This window comes from Mustela nivalis, assembly GCF_964662115.1.
Source record: "Mustela nivalis genome assembly, chromosome: 3".
Classification (NCBI taxonomy): domain Eukaryota; kingdom Metazoa; phylum Chordata; class Mammalia; order Carnivora; family Mustelidae; genus Mustela; species Mustela nivalis.
In genome coordinates this window covers 74,471,915-74,491,437 of record NC_139022.1, presented here as the reverse complement: position 1 = coordinate 74,491,437, position 19,523 = coordinate 74,471,915, and the positions used below count along the sequence as shown (strand labels likewise).

The 19,523-nt window shown below is 38.5% G+C and overlaps 1 protein-coding gene and 1 long non-coding RNA gene across 10 annotated transcripts in view; both read left to right on the top strand.

Moving 5' to 3' along the window:
- LOC309861654 overlaps positions 1–19,523 on the top strand; it is a 429,230-nt gene that overhangs the window by 182,722 nt on the left and 226,985 nt on the right. The window lies entirely within an intron of this gene.
- The window catches only part of ATG10 (autophagy related 10), a 305,650-nt gene that overhangs the window by 71,265 nt on the left and 214,862 nt on the right, over positions 1–19,523 (top strand). For 2 of the 9 annotated variants that reach the window (XM_082724730.1, XM_082724728.1), the window contains exon 1: positions 9,325–9,577. The exons of 1 other annotated variant lie outside the window; for it this stretch is intronic. The gene's annotated coding sequence lies outside the window, so the exon portion shown is untranslated. Of the gene's footprint in view, positions 1–9,324; positions 9,578–15,749; positions 16,087–17,558; positions 17,668–19,523 lie in introns of those variants that run through there. 6 more of the 9 variants (XM_082724729.1, XM_082724725.1, XM_082724722.1 and 3 more) reach the window with 6 other exon arrangements.

Genomic DNA, 19,523 nt, shown 5'->3' with positions numbered 1-19,523 from the left:
ATGGGATGTAACTCCACTATATGTATTTTCAGCCTGACCTCTTTCATGAACTCTGAATCTATACACCGAACTGTCTACCAGATATCACCTTTTGGATATACCAATCTAAAACAATTGTTTTAGTTATATTTCTGAAAGATGAAGCTATCACATACTTGTACACTGCTTAGCAAAGGCATTTATTAAAAGGATACATTGATGTGGCAGGGTATAGCTCACATGCAGAGTGTTTTCATATCGAATGGGTTGATGTCCTTTTTCCAGGCATATGTCCTCCAGCATTACACAGGCTGGTTAGAGCCATAGGCAGCTTTGTATTGGTGGAATCTCTAAACCAAGTATCACACAAGTCAGTAATCCCTGACTAAATAGCTTTTTTTGAGACCAAAGGAATTCATAAGCATCTAAGAAGGCATTGCAATTTTTTTTTTTTTTAAGATTTTATTTATTTGTTTGACAGATGGAGATCACAAGTAGGCAGAGAGGCAGGAAGAGAGAGAGGAGGAAACAGACTCCCCACTAAGCAGAGAGCCTGGTGCGGGGCTTGATCTCAGGACACGGGGACCATGACCTGAGCCGAAGGCAAAGGTTTTAACCCACTGAACCACCCTGGCACCCCGGCATTGCAATTCTTTACTGGTCTTTTAAAGCTCTGTGCTTCACCCACTGACTCTTACATCACCCTACAAGACCATCTTCATGAGGCCAATTCAGCTAAGTGAAATAGCATTTCTGATAAGACCTAACATTTGAATATTACAAGTAGGGTGCATGTTTTGTGTATTAAGAACCAATATCAGGGGCACCTGGCTGGCTCAGTCAGTGGAGGGTGTGACTCTTGATCTTGGGGCTGTAAGTTTGAGCCCCTTTGGGTTTAGAGATTACTTAAAAATAAAATCTTAAAAGAAAAAAAAAAGAACCAATATCAAAGACAAGTCTCTATAGCAATAAACTTCACCTCCTCTTTAACAAACACACCAAATGGCATAAATAATTAAAAGTGTCATAATGCCGAGCAATCAAACATTACAGCAAAGATGTAGCAGCTCTACTCAGCTGTGGCCTGTTTCATTTAACATTTGACATTTGTCCTCTTTCTTGTCATTATTCATGTTCCATAATATGCCTCTTAACATGTCTTGAGTATATATAGAACAAGGATGCCTGTTTATGTTCTTCTATTATCTCTGCCTATATATTTATACTATTAGCCGCTTAATTTGAAGAAGATTGAATGATGAAGGAACATTCTCCGTGGCCAATAGCTGGGTTGCAGAGGGTAGGAAATTGTACATTTGGAATGTCCCAATATCATCCTCTGCTGGCCATCACATTTTGGCTTTTCTCCCTTTGAAGTTGACCTCTTTACCTCCATGTTTACTCCCTTTACAGAATAACAGGATATAATTTCATCCAGATAACATTCTTTTCTTTGTGTCAAATATATATTCAATAAAGTTACACTGTAACTTTATTATGTTTTATGTATTATCATTTACAAATGATTGTAAATGAATGTAAATGTAATTATTATTTACAAATGATTGTAAATCATTTGTTCCCACCCCAAAATTGCAGACTTCAATTTTAAATTTTTTTATCATTCTTTAAGTTTCTTATGAAAAGTAACACATTGATAATACATTATTTCTTCTAAATTTGAAATAACAAAAAAGTACAAAGAAGAAAAGCCATTCATAGTCCTCTTATGGAGGGATAGGCATTGTTAATTTTTGGTTGTAACCTTTTATTATTTTTCTATAGGATTATAAATGAAGTCATACTTTAACATATTATTTTGTATCTGGTCATCTTTCTATGTTAGAAAACACAGATTATTGACTATATTAATGATTATATTATTCTATTACCTCTATGTGTCAACCTCATAAATTTGAAAATGTGTATCTTTTTGCTTTTTCCATACTCTGCAAAGGTAGGATTATTACTAATTCTATTTTATAGATAAATAGATTCTGAGGTTCAGAGAGGGTAAGTGACTGCTTGAAATCCACACATCAAGTAAATGGCAGAAGTAAAGCTTGCTCTATGACTTCTTGTTGCCAAAACGGTACCATTTCCACAGTGTTCCTTCCATCTCTCTGAGATAATGCAGACTAAGGGGCCGAGCAAATGCACATTATTGCTATTTATTTTAAGAGGCAGGCTAAAGAGAGTCATTGCCTTGGGAGCAACTTCTGATTTGGTCTGGATCTAGGGCAGCTTCGTGAATTAAAATTGCACAAAGTCTTCCTGGGCTCCAGGCTGAACTTGTCTTAATGCAAAACATCATTATAACACACAGATATATCAATATGAAGTTGAATCCCACAATCAGAATTAACTCCTGATCAGTAAACATAGCCATAGAACATTAAGAAAATAGGTCATTATTGAACCAGGGCATTCAAGTCCTTGTGAGCAAAAAGGCAGACCCTATGCATGTACACTGATCTCTCGTTACCCTCTTGGTATTTTCTTTGCTGGTTGACGAGTGGAAAGTCTAGTAGGGATAACAATCTTGCTGTGTATTTCTAAGGAATCTAAACTGTGGTCTAGAAGGCACAGGGAGCTTGAGCCAAAAAATTCTGAGGAATTTGAGATTCTGTAGTTACTTCTTTATACTCTACCTGTTGCTTTACAGAATAATGGATTCTGGATATAAGGTGCTGCAAATATCCTGTATGATTCCCCCCTCACCACCACCACATAGTCCAAAGGTGAGGCACATTCTTTTACCAAAGATATTTTGCTATTTATTTACTTTCTCGTTTACTTTTTCTTCGGCCTCACACCATCTTGGTCAAGATTTTGGTTTGCCTGGGCAGCTGTCCTGTTATGCCTCCAAAGACTCTGGACTGCTTTCCCTTTGAAGGTCCTGAATATTTCAGTGAGACTTGGGACTGAAAGTCTACAGTGAGAATTTATCCCTGTGGGGTTCTTGGGTACAAATTGCCAGGTCTCTGTTGCAATATAATTCTTAGAGAAAGATAAAATCATGACTTCATACAGATACAAAAATAAATATATGTTAAAGAATTCATTTTACTCACGTGAGATCAGGAAACCAGGCAAAATGGCACAGAACTGATTTTTCCGTGGAGAAAATGGGGGAGTCAATTAAAATCCCTACCAGACAGGACAGAAGATACATATATCTATCAATTACTTACAATTTACACAGGGCATCAAAATTGCTTAAAGACAATGAACAAAGCTAGAATCTGATAACCCAGAAAGATATGCTATAGACATACATAGGTTTTTCTGTACACCCCCCAAAATAAAAGAACAAAGGGCCCTCTCAATGAATTTCAGTGGGAAAAAACAAGCAACTTGAGTAATACCAGATCACTGCCAGAGTGATCCTTTTAGAACTCAATTCACCTGATGAATTTAAAACAAAAGTTTTGGTTCCTAAATGTCCTCAAGATCCTTGAAAAAAGAAAGAAAGAAAGAAAAGTCCAAATAAGAATATTAGAAAACAAAGACAGACTAAATACCAAAATCCACTAAAATATTCTGACCTTTATTCAGACGATTCAAATTGGATTGTTTCCTGAAATGTGTTATACCCTTCATAATACAAACTGGACCCTCAAGGATAAGATCTTCAAAATACAAGCACAACTATCCAGTCCTATTGCTATACGTTGTTAGCTACAGCATATGGCTGCTGAGATTCTATGTTAACATTATCCTTTGCTGTCATTAAGACTTTTACAATTTGGGACATTTGGGTAGCTCAGTTGGTTAAGTTTCTGCTTTCGGCTTGGGTCATGATATCAGGGTCCTGGGATCCAGCTCCACTTTGGGCTCCCTGCTCAACGGGGAGCCTACTTCTCCCTTTCCCTCTGCTGCTCCCCCTGCTTGTGCTTTCATTCTCTTTTTCTCTGTCAATAAATAAATAAATAAAATCTTTTTTTTTTTTTAAAGGCTTTGAGTGCTGTGAAGTGTGTAAACCTGGCAATTCACAGACCTGTACCCCTGGGGATAAAAATATATTATATGTTTATAAAAAATAAAAATAAAAATAAATTTTTTAAAAGATTTTATTTATTTATTTGACAGAGAGAGAGATCACAAATAGGCAGAGAGACAGACAGAGAGAGAGATGAGGAGAAGCAGGCTCCCTGCTGAGCAGAGAGCCCCATGCGGGACTCAATCCCAGGCCCCTGGGACCATGACCTGAGCCGAAGGTAGAGGCTTAACCCACTGAGCCACCCAGGCGCCCCAAAAATAAAAATAAATTTTTAAAAAAGGCTTTTACAACCAATTGTCAGTAACCTTCAGAAAATTTCTAAAACTGTTCTTGGGAAACACAGATAATTACATAATTATAGATTGTCATTAAAATTGACAATTTTCTATTGCTATTTCCATACAAATACTTGAATCCATGGGTGTCATGCCACATGTCTCCAACTTCATATACTTTAAATACGTATGCCTACTACTAAAAATCAAATGAAACATACAGTAGCTTAAGCTCAGCAACAAAAGTTTCTCTAAATTAGAATTAGGAAATAAGACAGGCCCTCAGCTAAGGAATGTGATCAATATAGAATTATAGTCAAAGAACACAACTTGTATTTCCATACTGATCCCAAAATATATGTCTACTCCTAGGCATTTACCCAAGAGAAATGCAAATATATGTCCAAAAAAATACTGAATGATTATTTACAGCAACTTCATTTACAATAGCCAGAAGCTGAAACAACCTAACTGTCCTTCCCAGATGAATGGATATACAAACTATGGTATATTCATGCAGTTGAGTACTAAGCAGCACTAAAAAGGAACTAATTACTGATAAATGCATCAATGAACCTCAGGAACACACTGAGTAAAAGAAGCCAGACACATATGCACATATGTACTGTACGTACTGTACGATATCATTTTCTAGAATCGGCAAAGATAGAGTGACTAATCTAGAGGAAATTAGTGGTTGCTGAGGGTCTGAGGGTGGAGAAAGTAGTCACCTATAGAGGGGAAGTAGGCCACTTTTTGAGATGATAGACATGTTCTAGATTTATATATATATGTTCATATTTATATATATTTAAAAAACAAATTTATATATATTAAACATAAGTAAATATATATATATTTTAAAGATTTTATTTGACAGAGAGAGAGAGAATGCATACATAAGCAGGGGGAGCAGCAGAGGGAGAAGGAAAAGCAGGCTCTCCACTGAGCAGGGAGCCCGATGTGGAGCTCAATCCCAGGACCCTGGGATCATGACCTGAGCAGAAAGCAGACATTTAACTGACTAAGGTACCCAGGCGCCCAGACATGTTCTAAATTTTGATTGTAGTAATGGTTACATGGGTGTATCTGTTTGTCAAAATGTACTGAACTGTAGACTCAAAATGGAAGCATTTTATTTTATGTAAATTACCTTTAAAAAGGTGGATAATAAAAATAAAAAACAAAAAAACAAAAAATAGGTCTGTACTGCAGGTGTACTAAAAGTAACAAATAAGAAGTGGCATGATGGACAGTTTGAATCACCCTAAATCACCCTGTGATGATTCTTGATTTCCTAAAATCCCATTCTTTGATATGGACTATTGGTTTTTTTCAGTGTTGTTAAAAAAATTAATAAACTTTTTTAATTTCTTAGAAAATTTTTGTTTACAGGGCGCCTGGGTGGCTCAGTGGGTTAAGCTTCTGCCTTTAGCTCAGGTCATGATCCGAAGGTCTTGGGATCCAGCCCCATATTGGGCTCTCTGCTCAGCGGGGAGCCTGCTTCCTCCCTCTCTCTCTGCCTGCCTCTCTGCCTACTTGTGATCTCTGTCAAATAAATAAATAAATAAATAAATAAATAAATAAAATCTTTAAAAAAAGAAAGAAAATTTTTGTTTATAAAAAACTGAGCAGATTATAGAGAATTCTCATGTATGCCATTCACAGTTTCCCCTTTTATTAACATCTTGCCTTAGTGTGGTACATATAATTGACGAGCCAATATTGATAGACTGTTGCTAAATCTATGGTTTATATCAGAACTCATTCTTTGTGTTATGTAGATTTTAGATTTTGACTGAGGTATAATGTCATATAGCCACCATTTCAGTATCAAAAATGATAGTTTTGTAGTCCTAAAAATGCTGTATGCTTTTTTATATTCCTTCCCCCAGACTCTGGCAACCACTGATCTTTTTACTGTTTCTATAGTTTTGCCAACTATAAATTTTTTCTCCACTTTTTTAGGTAAGTGCTATGTACATACAGGTTTATGTTTCTTATCTCAGCCATCCAATCAGATTACCTCCATAACTTTTTCTTTTATATAATTTATCTTTTCCTGAGGACCTCCTGGAGGGTGGTGGAAGAGATCTGCCTACTATAAGCTTCAGCAGAGAGAGGTATCCCTTCTCAGTATCCTTTCTCCCCTTCTTCCTTTTAATAATTAAAATAATCTCACTCTGTCAAGGTTTGACTGAGCTCACCTTCTTTGTATCTTGGTGTGGCCTGTGGGATATGAGCAGGAAGAAAATGTACAATTGATATGAACTGACAAGATTGAGAAAATAAAACATTTACCATACAATTTTAAAGATTTTTGTATGGGTTCCTGGCTGGCGTAGTCAGTTGGGCATCTGCCTTCAACTCAGGTTGTGATCCTGGGATCCTGGGATCAAGTCTCATGCCGGTCTCCCTGCTCAGTGGGGAGTCTGCCTCTCCCTGTCCCTCTCTTCCTGCTTGTGCTCCACTCACTTGCTATTTCTCTCTCTCAAAAAAAGAAATAAAAATCTTAAAAAAAAAAAAAAGATTTTTATTTACTTTTATTCTAGAAAGAGCATGTGAATGGGAGGGAGGGGTAGACGGAGAGGCAGACAATGTTCATGCAGACTCTGCAATGCCCGGAGCTAGACTTGACCCAGAGCTCCATCCCAGGATCCTGAGATCATGACCTGAGCCCAAACCCAAGAGTTGAATGCTGAACCTACTGAGCCACCCAGTAGTAATTTTAGACTTGTGTCCCATTCCTGGACTGTACTACCTAAAGAATATTGTGAATTAATATTATATTTGCGATGGACAAATAGACTCCTGTGAGGGTAAGTAAAGGAGTGGTCAAGTGAGCTAGAGGGAAAATCAGGAGACTGTGGTTTTATGGAAGCTAAAGGAAGCAAGACTTCGTAGATGTGATCAGCATGTCAAATGAAACTGAGAAATCTAATGAAATAAGGAATGGGATTTGATCATTAGTCTTAGTTTTCATATCTATAAAATGGGTATCTTGTGTGGTTATCATATGGTTGACTAAACTAAACTAAGCTTCTGGCTTATAGTGGGTTCTCAATAAATTTTAGTTTCCTTCTCTTTTTGTGATTAACCCATTGTTTTATTCAACAAATACTTATTACTAGTGACGAACTCTGCAAGAGACTGCCTATGCAATCATGACAGACCCTGCCCTAAAGCACTTTGTAGTGTTGTAGGGGCCATAAACATAACATAAACATAAATAGGTCAGTACTATTCCTTTCCACGAGTGATATGATGAAAGGAAGTATATGGAAGTTACCTGATTTATTTTGTTTTGTTTCTTTGGTGTTGGCAGGTGAATTACAAAACTTAAAATCATCTCAAGTGCAAAACAAAAAACCAACCAAACAAACAAAAAAAACAAAACAAAAAAACCCCAACCCCCCCTTTTTTTGTTAACATGATATTGTTGATGCATGAAAGTGTTTCTAGATTACTGAATACAATGCCAAGCAATATTCTTATTTTTGTATGTGAAAGTTCTGTTTTTTGAATAACTGCTTAAAGTTGAAGGAAACATCCATCCACTAAAGTTCTCAGTCGGAACTCACTGCCCTGTACCAACCCCCCCCCCCCCCCAAAAGTGAATACTTTCAAATGGCAGCTATCTAGTTCATTTATATCCATAGTTGCGCAAATGTTAGGAAATTCATTTACTAGCAGTATCCTTTTTTTTTCCCCTTAAGATTTTATCTATTTATTTGAGACAGAGGAAGAGAACACAAGCTGGAAGGAGGATGAGAGGGAGAGGGAGAAACTGACCCCCCACTGAGCAGGGAGCCTAATGATGACAAGCACTGGGGTGGGGGGGACCTCAATCCCAGAACTCTTGAGATCTGAAGGCAGACACTTAACCAACTGAGCCACGAAGGCACTCCTAGCAGTATCTCTTTTAAAATTGAGTTTTATTTTACATGCAGTAAAATCTATCCTTTTTATGAGTTCTGGCAAACCAAACAACCGTGTAATCACTAACACCCTGAAAGTATCAAACAGTTGCATTACCCACCTCCCCCAAATTTCCTCAAGCTCTTTTTTAGTCAACCCCATTCCCTGGTCACCATTCATCAGTGTTCTGTCCCTTTTTAAGAACTTTTTATTTTGAAATAATCGTAGCCTCACAAGAAACCACAAAAATAGTACAAAATCTTGTGTACCCATCGCCTAGCTTTCTCCAATGGTCACATCTTACATAACTGTGGTACGAGATCATAACCGTGCCCTGTAATGTTTGAAGGCAGGTTTTCCTTTCACTTCTTTGCCTGTGTTTACTTTTTTCTTTTCACACAAATGTAATTCTGTTGTGATAAAAGGAGCAGATGCTAGTTTTCCCTCAGATGTCTGCTGTTGTATTTCAGTATTTCAGTTCCATCACCCATGTTACTCCTACATCTTTCTGTGGTCTTTTCTGTATCCCACCGCCCCCCCCCCCCCATTTTAATTCTTCTGCTTGGGGTTTTTTTCGTTTTTTTTCTTTTTCTTTCCTTTCTTTCTTTCTTTTTTTTTTTTTTCCTGAGCTATGTGCCACAGATGGTTCTATTGTAATTCTCGAAATGCTAACTTCTACCTCGGTCCTTCCGTTTTGAAGGAGGTAGTTGTGTTTGTGCTTAATTGTCGTGGTGCTTACAATAGTTTTACTGTGTGTGCGTGTGTGCGCTTTGGCCGGCTTGGATCTCCAGCCTCGGAGAAGGTTTTTGCTCTAGCCTTACTCATTTATTTTGCAGATATTTGGCTATCTGTTGGAAGAAAGGGTGCAGCGACCGTTAAAACTGCTGGCACCCCCCCTCTCCCAGGTTTCGGCTTGCCTACCACACCTCCCTAATGGGCCGCCTTTGTGCACTCAGAGCGCACAGCCCACGTTCAGTTCCTGAGGCCGGGGAGACGAGGGGCGGAGACTCGGCTCACTGGTCCAGGGCAGCGGGAAGGTCACGCCCCCTGGCCCGGGTTCTGCGTGCGCGGCCCGCGACGTCTGCCCCCCCGCCCCCCGCGTGAGCCTGGCCCCGTGGTGCGCGGGAGAAGCTGGTGCGCATGCTCTGATTCGGTCGCTTCGGCGGCAGTGGGTGAGGGAGGTTTCGGTCTCTCTGCTGGAGGGCCTCTTTGCGCGTTTCCTCCGCTCCTCTGCTGTCATCTCCGTGGCCCCTGAGAGCCTATAACTCTCCTCCCTGGGGCTGCCGGCCGGACGGCAGCTGACAGAGCGTTGGGCACCTCACCCCGGCTCCCCGCCCCCCCCCGCCCCGTTGCCCCGCCTGCGCTAGGCTGGGCGGCGGGGTCAGGGGCCGAGCGGAGCGGGGTGAGTATTCCCACAGCCTTTGCTGACCTCTTTTCCCGGCTGTGCTTCCCGCACGGTCCTCACCCCACTCCTGGGATGGTGAGGAAGGGCGGGTGCGGGTACGCGGCGAACAGCCCAGCCCTAACAAAAGAGTGGGAAACGGGGTTCTCGCCAGTGAAATGTAGGCCGAGTCCCGGCGGTCGTGGAGCGAGAGAGTAGGGGGTGGGTGGCAGGGGGAAGGAAGGCTCGCGCCCCGCGTGACCGGCACTCGGGCCGCGACGGAGCGCTCACGCAAACGTGGGTAGTCACTGCCCTGTTTTACAGCAGCGCAGGGGTAGCAAGTCTGTCTGTGTAACATTGCAACAAAGGGTATCAAGTTGCTCGTGATTCCAGTGGCCGAGTTCCACTTAAGTTGAAGGGGTTTCAGATTCATTAAGTATCTGGGGGACAAAGTTAATATTTTTAGCCAACAATTTTTCGTCTTCCAAATAACATTTCCACTCATAGTATGTGATATCATGCATTGGGGGTAGTTAACTGATTCATAGAAACATTTATAACGACAAAAATTTATAAACATCTAGGAAAAGCAAAAGAATAGCTCAGAATGTAACCTTGCCTAAGAGGCCCACCTGAGGCTGAATTAATTATCTAGGGGACTGTACTCTTGCTTGACATAGTACTTACTGATTAGGGCCCAGGCCCAGCTCTTTCTTTTTCCTGTGTGTGTGTGTGTAATGGAGATGCAAATTATTTCTGACTGGGAGGAAAAAAAAAAAAAAAAAAAAAAACCACTCCTGAAGATTGTGGCTTTATTGCCCTATTTCCAAGATTTTTATAATTTTTACCATTCAGCTTACTCCATCATGAGTTCAGTAAATCTTTGCCACAGGCTCACTTTGAGAGAATTATGTTTATAACTTAAAAAAATTACAGTTTAACAGGGGCCTTACTCTTTAGTGGCAAAAGCTTAAGTTTGTACTTTTTAGAATTGGAAAACAGGCCCTTTATAGTACTCAGCCACATTAGAGGACCTCAAGTAGAATCCTTAACTTCTTGCTTCTGAAGAGTCAAATATGGACAAAAGGAAACATGTACAAAATGAAAATTTAATCAAAAAGTAAATGTTGAGCATTGAGAAATTCGAATTAAGGCATTATAATTACAAGGATTAAAAATCGTTACTGGTATTTTAATTGAAGTTAGTGGAAATAGTTTCTAGTTCTACAATGGATTCATTAGGATATAGATAGACTATTATAAGATTATTTCTCCTTACCTTCTCCCATCGCCACTTCCTTTACCCCTTTATTTAATATTAACTGAAACACTGCTATATCACAAAGCAATCAAGTTGGGCATAATATTTTATGACAAATTATAAATTGATAGTTCCCAATGCTTATAAATTTCTGAGAAAAATAAGCAACACTTTAGGAAAAATATGTCAGGTAAAGTTTACATAAGTAGATTGTGTAAGTCTGGGTTTGATTAGATTATTAATATCTTGATGTGTTTGGGACCCTGGAGGCAGTGTTTGAATCATAAACATAGTCTGGAACCATAACAACAACAAGGTGCTGTAGAGATTATTTAGTGATTATGTGTTGAAAACGAATGTCTTTAGGGGCTTAGCAGACTGCTAACATACTTAGCAGACAGTATGAAACTACTGGAAAGTAGGGGAATGGAGAATAAACTACCTAAAAGCATCCAGGTTAGGGAGAAGTTGCTGAAAACTGCAAAACCAAGAGTCACCTCTAAAGAACCTGGTACCTCAGGCATTGAATTGCTGATCTCATAGGTTTACAGAATCCAGGAAGAGTACTTACTAATATAAGTTAAGCTTTGAGGTTAGGGTTATTTCATATTGCTCTCATTTAATAGCCTTCAGAGAAAACTTTTAAAAAGCGTCTTTATCTAGCTCAAGGACCTACAATGTATTCTTACTGCCCACTGCTTTAAATGGAATTTTTCAAGAGTTTTAGGTTTATCAGTAAACAGCTTTCCTTCATCCAAATCGCCGGCCTCTCCATAGGCTAAATTCTCAGCTTCTTGGTGGCAAAAGGAAAGAAAGAAGCATACCACTTCTCAGGAAAAACATAGCTTCCTTGGATGTCAGTATATATCGAGTCAAATGTAGGTTGGGATTTCAGATATCAAAGTTATGCTAAGAAACCTTATGGTTAAGTTTTCTAGACTTTGTTAAGGTTTTTGTTTTGTTTTAATACTTATTTGACAGAGAGAGAGAGAGAGAGACAGGAAGGGAACACAAGCAGGGGGAGAGGGAGAAGCAGGCTGGCTCTCCACTGACAGGGAGCTGGATGCAGGGCTCAATCCGAGGACTATGGGATCATGGCATATGCTTATCAACTAAGCCACCCAGGCACCCTAGACTTTGTTAAGTTTTAACCTACTCCCAGTGTTTCTTAAAGGGGGCTCAACTGGCATTTCGATGGGCCATCTCATACATTGTAGGGTGCTCATTGTATCTGGCCCCTGAGCACTAAACTGCAGTAGCAAATTATAACCCCTCCTCTTTGTGACAGCCTACTGTGATCTCACCCATTTCCAAATAACCCCTTTGAGAATGATCCCTCCTAATGTTGGGAACCATTGGACCATATCTGCCTGTACTTTACTACCCACCTTATACTCAAGTATCGCCATTTTATTTTTAAAGCTTAGCAAACTTTTCAGGCCCTGTGTTGAGAAGCTCTTCCATCTTTTCGGCATGGCTTTGTCTCTACTTGGTAAGCCTTTACTCACATATAAGTCCTTAAAGAAGTGAATTCAACTCTTTCAGACTCCCTCTTTTAGAGTCTTTCCTGATTTTCCCAGGAAATAATTTGACATTCCTTCCTGTGAGGATACATACACACAGCAAATGGTTAAGATATCGTAGGTGCCAAGTGAATGTAATGAAAGCTTGTGGAAATAAGACAGAGCATTAATCTAGTTGTTAATGAAGACTTTGCAAGAGAAAAAGGGGAATGTCTCTTTCATTAAAAAATGTCCAACTATTTTTTTTTAATGGCACTTGGTAGTATATTTTAAAAATGCATCACTATCTATTTTCAGAGGAGCACTGAGTGTAGCTTCTGATACAGTGCTGATTTTTTCTGTATCTTCTTTTTGGGGGGGTATTTTATTTTAAAGAAATTTTGTATTAATTATTTTTATTAACATGTAATGTATTATTTGCCCCAGTTGTACAGGTCTGTGAATCGTCAGGCTTACACACTTTACAGCACTCACCATTTCACCTACCCTCCCCAATGTCCATGACCTCAACACCCTCTCCACGCCTACCCTCCCCCCAGCAGCCCTCAGTTTGTTTTGTAAGATTAAGAGTCTTTAATGGTTTGTCTCCTTCCCCATCCCATCTTGTTTCATTTTTTCTTTCCCTACCCCCTAAAACCCCCATCTGCCTCTCAAAGTCCTCATATCAGGGAGATCATATGATATTTGTCTTGCTCTGATTGACTTACTTCGCTCAGCATAATACCCTCTAGTTCCATCCACGTTGTCACAAATGGCAAGATTTCATTTCTTTTGATGGCTGCATAGTATTCTATTATATATATATATATATTTTTTTTTTTTCACACACACACCACCACCACCACCATATACATATACATATATATATATGTGTATATATATATATATATACTCTTGTGTATATATATATATATATATATATATACACACTCTTGTATATATATATATACATGTATATATATATATACACACACACACCACATCTTCTTTATCCATTCATCTGTTGATGGACATCTAGGTTCTACTGTGGACATTGTTGCTATAAACATTTGGGTGCACGTGCCCCTTTGGATCACTACATTTGTATCTTTAAGGTAAATACCCAGTAGTATGATTGCTGGGTCCTAGGGTAACTCTATTTTCAATTTTTTGAGGAACCTCCATACTGTTTTCCAGAGTGGTTGCACAAGCTTGCATTCCCACCAACAATGTAGGAGGGTTCCCCTTTCTCCGCATCCTTACCACCATCTGTCGTTTCCTGTCGTGCTCATTTTAGCCATTCTGACTGGTGGTATGAGGTGGTATCTCATTGTGGTTTTGATTTGTATTTCCCTGATGATGAATGATGTTGAGTGCTTTTTCATGTGTCTCTTGGTCTTTTGGATGTGTTCTTTGCAGAAATGTCTGTTCATGTCTTCTGCCCATTTTTTGATGTGATTATCTGATTTTTGGGTGTTGAGTTTGATAAGTTCTGTATAGATTTTGGATGCTAGCCCTTTATCTGATACTTCATTTGTGAATATCTTCTCCCATTCTGTTGGTTGTCTTTTGGCTTTGTTAACTGTTTTCTTTGTTGTGCAAAAGCTTTTGATCTTGATGAAGTCCCAACAGTTCATTTTTGCCCTTGTTTCCCTTGCCTTTGGCACTGTTTCTAGGAAAAAGTTGCTGTGGCTAAGGTCAAAGAGGTTGCTACCTGTGTTCTCCTCAAATTTTTTGATGGATTCCTGTCTCACATTGAGGTCTTTCATCCATTTTGAGTCTATTTTTGTGTGTGGTGTAAGGAAATGGTCCAGTTTCATTCTTCTGCATGTCACTGTCCAATTTTCCCAACACCATTTGTTGAAGAGACTGTCTTTTTTCCATTGGACACTCTTTCCTGCTTTGTTGAAGATTAGTTGACCATAGAGTTGAGGGTCTATTCCTGCGCTCTCTATTCTGTTCCATTGATTTGTGTGTCTCTTTTTGTGTCAGTACCATACTGTCTTGATGATGACAGCTTTGTAATAGAGCTTTAAGTCTGGAATTGTGATGCCACCAACATTGGCTTTCTTTTTCAACATTCTTCTGGCTATTCAGGGTCTTTTCTGATTCCATACAAATTTTAAAATTATTTGTTTTCTTTCTTTGAAAAAAAATGTTGGCATTTTGATAGGGATTGCATTAAACATGTAGATTGCTTTAGGTAGCACAGACATTTTCACAATATTTGTCCTTCTAGTCCATGAGCATGGAACATTTTCCCATTTCTTTGTGTCTTCCTCAATTTCTTTCATGAATACTTTATAGTTTTTTGAGTATAGATTCTTTGCCTCTTTGGTTAGGTTTATTCCTATGTATCTTATGGTTTTGGGTGCAATTGTATCTTCTTATTTGTTGAATAACTTTGGCCAGACTCATACATGATCAGTTCCTGGTTCTGGCCTAATTAGCATACATGGAGATGGGAATTATCAAGTCACACTCACTATTCAAAAGTAACGAGAGGGGCGCTGGGTGGCACAGCTGGTAAGGCGTCCAACTCTTGGTTTTGGCTCAGGTCCTGATCTTGGGGTCCTGGGATTGAGCCCCATGTCAGGTTTTCTGCTCAGCACAGAGTGCACTTCAGATTTTCTCTCTCTCCATTTGCCCCTCCGGCTCGTGCTCTGTCTCTCTCAAAATAATAAATCTTAAAAAGACACCCAAAATGACAAGAGAGTTGGTGGATCAGTGTAAATCATCAGCAGTGGTGGAACAGCTTCACTTATGTGCTTGCAGAGAAGTCTTGTTTTATATAAAAGTATGGTAATATTATAAAAATAATTATACTCATGGGGCGTCTGGGTGGTTCAGTGGGTTAAGCCTCTGCCTTCAGCTCAGGCCCTGATCCCTGGGTCCTAGGATCGAGCCCCACATCAGGCTCTCTGCTCAGCAGGGAGCCTGCTTCCTCCTCTCTCTGCCTGCCTCTCTGCTTACTTGTGATCTCTGTCTGTCAAATAAATAAATAAAATCTTAAAAAAATAATTATACTCAGAAAAATGAGATGTCACATAAATCTGTTGTCTGGATGGGGAAAGACAAATTGGTGAATAAGCTTGGAAGTTCAATTGAAGAAATGTACTATAGAGAGAGAGATATAAAATAAATACACTTAAAATTTTTAATTTTTCTTTTACTGATTACAACTTTTATTTAATGTTTATAGTGTGCTTAACTTTGTTGTAGATGCTAAGATACAGGCTTGTAAATCAGAAATTCTCAGATATTTAGACATTCCTCTATTGACTTTTGGTGTTCTATGAAGGAGATGGTAGAGGCTACGCAGATTTTTGTTCCTTTGTAGATAAACTCTTCTTTTCTGCCTGTATCTTTGTTTGTTTTCTTTTTTATTTATTTATTTTTTTAAAAGATTATTTATTTATTTATTTGACAGAGAGAAATCACAAGTAGGCAGAGAGCAGGCAGAGAGAGAGAGAGGAGGAAGCAGGCTCCCTGCCTAGCAGAGAGCCCGACGCGGGACTCGATCCCAGGACCTGGAGACCACGACCCGAGCCGAAGGCAGCGGCTCAACCACTGAGCCACCCAGGCGCCCCGTTTGTTTTCTTTTTTAAATTAAGATACTCTACTAGGATACTTCTAGGTATAGTTGTTGTTGTCATTGTTTTTTCCAATAGTTTTCCAGAAACAAAGTGAATCCTCTCAATTTAGAGGAGTAATTATGTTTGATCTTTTTTTTTTTTTTCCACCAGCTCAGGAATAATTTTTCAATGGTATGTTTGCTTATTATTTCAGTTCAGAAATGCCAGTTATTTGTAGAATTGGATTTGTATTCTTTGTCCTCCCTATCAATCACTATGCTTTGTTTTCATCTTGGTCTTTTTTCTTTTGTGTTTGGAGCACATCTCACATGTATGTGCTAAAATACTAATTAGATTTTTTCCAGCTTCTGTACTTCTATTGCTTCTCATATAGAATTTAAATCTTTACTATTATTATATATTTGAATTCCCTTCCAGTTTTTTCTTATCCAGTTTCTTTTTTACTCTCAGCTGTTGTTTCCCACCTCATCTCTTGCTTTTAGAGGCTGTGTTTTTCTTTTCCGTTTGTCTTTTTCAGTTGGGAATGTAAAGTAGATAATTTCCAAGTTTTTCTCCTGATTCCCAGGGTAAGCCCACTACAGAAGCAAGCTTTCTCTCTTCCTCTATATGGCGGTGTTCGTCTTTCTTATGGTTGAAGAGCATCGTCTTGGTCCCACACTGTTACTGATGTTTTTGATTTTCTTAAAAATTGACGGCAGAGGGACTTGGGTAGGGATGGTATTGTTCACTCTTGTCAGAGTGAGCAAGCCCTCTGTGTCACTCTCACTACCTCTAGGTGCTGAAGGACTCTTCATCTACATGTGAGGTAGGAGAGCGAGTGTTGGAAAGATACAACAAGATTTCTGAATGATAAATCTTTCTGTACTCAGAAGAGGTCTTCCTTTGCTATTGTTTAATTTTTCAGCCCTGTGTCTATAACAAGCGGGACTGTTTCTGTGTGATTTGAAAAAGTTTATAGTTTTTCCAGTTTTTGCAGGGAAAGTGGTAGTGGTGAGACTGTAATCCTCTGAGGGCTCATTCTGTTCCCGCGCCTCCTGTTGCTGACTTCACAGAGTAGTATGCATTGCTCCTCTTGGCTTCACCTTCCACTTCTGGCCATGAACATTTTATTATTGAGAGAGAACTGCCTTGAAAGAGAATTAGCAATGGAAGCCAGTAGTGGAGGGGTTACCTCAGGGTCTTTTTTTTCTTTTTTGAAGGAGATGTAGAATGGAGTAGAGTGAGATGCCTTTTTAGGCTCTTCCTAACTGGACCTCCTGCTGCAGAGGCTGTAACAAGCATCCAGCTACCAATTAACATTTTTCAGTTCCAGTCCGGGTATAATGTTGTATCCTGTTTAAACTTTATTTTGGGATATATATTTCACTGGGAAAGCAAGGAGGAAAGCAAACTGCTTAGCTTTCTAGTTAGTTGCCGCTGAGACTGAGCCAAACTTTCTCCCTTTTGCTGCTTCCCTGTGCTATTTATTGAATTACTGGGTCTATCCCTGCTGTGCCCCATCCAGGGGCACTGTCAAATGCGTTGAAATCCAGGTCACTCACTAGCCCTATCAAAACAATCCATCTTTTGTCTCAATTTCCTAGCATGATCCTTCCTCAAAAGTATGCCATGCTAATTACAAATATTTGTTTGGGGGATTTCAGAATCAGGTAATCTCTCTGGCCTGGGCCTTAGGTTCCACGATTGAATTTGTACCCTGGCTCCTTCTTTGCTCTCTGAAATTTGAGGACCACTGCCCAAGGACCCTGTTAGGTAAGTGATTATCTAAATGAATTCAAGCCAAATTCTCATAAAGGGATTGGGTTTAGTTTATGTCCTTAGCTAGTAATTGCATGTTTTTCTTTAGGAAAGAGTCTAAATCTAAATTTATCATAGTGTGGAATTGTTACAGGGAGGGGGAAAATGCAGAGGAAATTGCCTACTTTTATTGTTAAAACTGGCTTTAATGTTTAGAAGTATTCATAGTATATTCAGTGGTATGCACATTTTAAGTGATCATAAGTTCTGGGAAGATTTATATTTCTTTAAGTGTGATTCTTATAAATATAAAGATTTATATTTCTTTAACTGTGATTCTGATGTACATTGATTTATAGGTTCATCAAAGGAAATGTCTCTGACCAAAAATAAAATAAAATAGAATTAAATTAAATTAAATAAACACAAAGAATCAGTTACTCACACATTAGATTAAAAATTTATGAAGTGGAGAATGGTAGTGAAAAAAATTTTTTTAACTAAAAAGGAGACTGAACAATGATTATACACAGTATTAGAATTTACTGGGGTTGTTTTCTGAAAACATAATTAGTAGCAGCAGAATAAGCTTTACACTGTATAGTCTTAGGGCTAACCTCTAGTTTAGAAAGACTGCCTTCACTTGGTGGGAAGAAAAATTGTTCTGCCTTCCCAATCTTTAGCCTCTGCTGAAGCAGTTAAAAAAAGGTTTTGATTGTTTGAGCTAAAAAAAAAATAAATAAATAAATAATAAAATCAAATAGCTTTCCAGCAGGAGTAAGACTCAAGCAAAACAGATGCATTAACAACTTATATTTTATGTCATGAAAGAGCTCAAACTCATTTCTAACTTTTACTTATAAGAAATGAGAAGTTCATTGTTTAGGATGAGGTGAAAATTGTAACTAGTCTTTCTATTGAAAGTTCACTTGTGTTCTGTGTTCATCTCTAGTCTAAATTTAAGATACCTTAAGTCTAGAAATGGAAATAGGTCTAAGGAGTTTTACATTTGCAAAATAAAGTTTTGCCATTTTTGCTTAAACTGCAGTTGTGATTATTTCTATTTTTAAAAAAAGATTTCATTTATGAGCCAGTGAGAGAGAGCACAAGCAGGGGGAGGGATAGAGGGAGATAGAGAAGCAGGCTCCTCACTAAGCAGGGGGCCCAATGCAGGGCTTCATCCCAGGACCCTGGGATTATGACCTGAGCTGAAGGCAGATGTTTAACTGACTGAGCCACTCAGGCAACCCCAAGTTATTTTCATTTTTGACCATAATTTCAGCCATCTCATAGTAGAAAGTTCTAATACTCTAATTTTTGCCTCTACTAGTCTATATATTTGGTAGAAGATCAGAGTGTTATATATTGTATTATATATTGAAAAGTACATATGAAAATGTTGATTGTATTATATTTTCATTTTTAATGAGTTGAAATATTCTTACTTGAGCAAAGAGACAATAATTACTCAGTGGTATTTCATTATGGCATATTACGATGATTCAAGTTGAGATGGATAGCATTTTAATATAATATAGTTCCTAATTTTGTAATCAAGCTGTAAGTGTTTATATTATTATATGTAATATCCTTCAGCAAAGCCCAGTCTTTAGATAATTTTGTAAGTATTCAACCAAATATTAATTAGTGCTTTGATGTGCTGTCATCTTGTTAGTGGTACAGTGCTGTTAATTAGATAAACTATGGCTATTGAGTGAAATTTTATGTTTTGACTAACATTTTGAATAGTTCAGTAAACCTCAAGTAACTGGGGGGGCTTCAGGAATGGAATATTTTTACTTTAGTTCAGTTTTGTTGTTAAGTAAGGGTTTGTTTGAAATTTATAAAATATGCCAAAATGTATTAGTATT